We start from the raw sequence: 2,356 nt of genomic DNA, 5'->3' as shown, positions 1-2,356 counted from the left end.
TCCAGTGAATCTTTGCTCCCTCAGCGGCAAACAGCTCAAGTTTCCTGTTGCTTGTCCTAGTTTCTAGACCTTTGCACAATGCATCTTGCAGTCAACAGTGTTTATTAATCATGCAACACTTGGCCCCATTATTAGAGTGCCAACGGTCATGACAAAATCAACTTTGAGTAGCTACCATGGCTAACACTATATCCAGTATGCAGAATTGCTGGCTAGGGGTGGAGAGATCCAGCTGTTAAAAATGCTTGCTACTCTTCCAGAGGACCTGGGTTTGATTTCTAGTACCCAAACAGCCGCTTACAACCATTTCTAACTCCAAGTTTGGGTGATTTAATACCTTCTTCTGGCCTTTGAGAGCACCAGGCAAGCAAGTGGTAAACAGACATATACCTAGGCATAAATACATACATACATACATACATACATACATACATACATACATACATAAAATATATATAAAATAAAAGTTATTTTAATGTAGAAAAAGAGTTACTGTCCAAGGCGATTCCCTCTCCAAGGGGCTGACTAGTGTCCTTTTCAGGAATATAGCAGGAACAAGGGATGCTTGTTGCCTTTGCCTGTCTTTGGCTGCCTACATGTAATAAAAAAAAAAGAATTTGTAACTAACTGGTTACGGTATACTAAGTAGATATGACATATTCCATATATATCTGTGTGCACAAACATGTGAAGTTATTGTTTTAGGAAATTAAAGAGCTACCATTCATTTCTTTTTCTTAAGATTTGTGTGTGTGTGTGTGTGTGTGTGTGTGTGTGTGTGTGTGTGTGTGTGTATGCACATGCCACATATGAGCAGGTACCTGCAACTACAGGTCCACTCTACCTGGCTGTGGGAGGCTAACCCAGATCCTCTAGAAGATCACGGCTGACCCATTTCTTCTGTCCCCACCACTCATTTCTTGGTACTGTAAAGTGCCTCTTTTTTTTCATCTCCTTTGTGTTGGGTAGGCCTTGTTTGTTTGCTGCAGAGCAGAAACTGACAATGATGAGCCCAGCCCAAGGCCCCCTGCCTGGATGAGCTGCAGCTTAGAGATCCCAGCCAACACTTCAAAAGGCTCCACTGGACAGCCATGGGTGTTTCAGTGGTGGCTACCACTGCATGGTTATTACTAGTAGATTTTTTTTTCTGTGCCTTCTACAGGGTCATGAAAGAATGGGGCCCAAATCAACAAGCTGGGCTAGGGACTGGCATTTTGAAAAGCAATAATTTTGGAAGGGTTGTAAAAAAAAATCATATGGTTAATGTTCATTAGAAGCCACAAGGGAAGCCTTTTTGGGACAGAAGTCTTCCTTCAGACAGAGAGAGCACTGTGGTTCTTTCCAAATTAACCAATTGCAAAGAAAATGCCATTTGTCTATGAAATGTGTGCCGTGTTGTGGGGGTGGGGGGTCAGAGAGATGCTTTCTGGCTCCACTGACATCTACCACTGCAATAAATAAACAAAGAGCTGCCTGAGTCCATTCTCAGAAGAGTCATTCCTAATCCTTTTAGGGCAGGAGGATGATTTGTGCACAGCAATCTCCTATCAGCAGCTGTTCCTATTTCTCAGAGGATTCCAGTTGTTTCAAGAGGAAATATTTGGAACAGTCCCCTAGAGACTGTTCAGGAACCAGAGTGACGTCCCAGCATGTGGAACAGGCAGATTCAAGATCCTACTGGCACTCTGGAAGCAATTTTCAAGTGATTATCCACTTAGAAAGATGTTTGCCTTTTCTTTGCAACAAAAGCAGGTTGAGCATGACAAAGATGCTCTGAAATGGAGAGCCACTTGGGCATCGATGTAACTGCAAGGATGGCACTGAGTGATACCTGTCTTCTGGAGTGCAGTGGAGACAAGAAGATGCAAATACTCCTGGGAGCAGGAGCTATATATGTTATGTCAACCTCCAGTCCTTCCACTTCCGTAACACAGTAACACTCAGGAGTGTCTGTATAATGCATCCGCCATTGCACAATTGCTCACTAAATGAAAAACAGCAGGCTTTTCTTGCTGTGATCTTATTGACAAGATTAGTCCCAAATTATTAATATAGCCTTTGAAACTATCATAACATCCAAATTCATAGTAATTAAAAATTCATGAGTCTGTGACGATGATTTAACCCATAAAGAATCTGACATGCAAGCATGAGGACCTGGGTTGAGAACTTCAGCACCCATGCAGAAGGCCAAGTGTGGTGGCACACCTATAACCCAGTGCTTCAGGGAGAGGAGCTGAGATCCATGAAACTCATTGGCCAGCCAGCCTAGCCAAATCCAAGACCTTCAGGTTTATGAGAGACCATGTCTCAAAAAAAAAAAATAGATAGCAATCAAAGATACCTGATGTCAAGC

General features: G+C 42.6%; 1 non-coding gene across 1 annotated transcript; it reads left to right on the top strand.

Moving 5' to 3' along the window:
- The first annotated feature begins 494 nt into the window (after positions 1–494).
- LOC118588129 lies at positions 495–600 on the top strand. The gene has a single exon (XR_004945530.1). It is a non-coding gene; the product is annotated as a small nucleolar RNA SNORA67 (small nucleolar RNA).
- The last annotated feature ends 1,756 nt before the right edge of the window (positions 601–2,356 follow it).

Source organism: Onychomys torridus, chromosome 7 (genome assembly GCF_903995425.1).
Source record: "Onychomys torridus chromosome 7, mOncTor1.1, whole genome shotgun sequence".
Lineage (NCBI taxonomy): Eukaryota > Metazoa > Chordata > Mammalia > Rodentia > Cricetidae > Onychomys > Onychomys torridus.
Note: the sequence above shows the minus strand (reverse complement) of the source record. Positions and strands in the feature narration are given on the sequence as shown.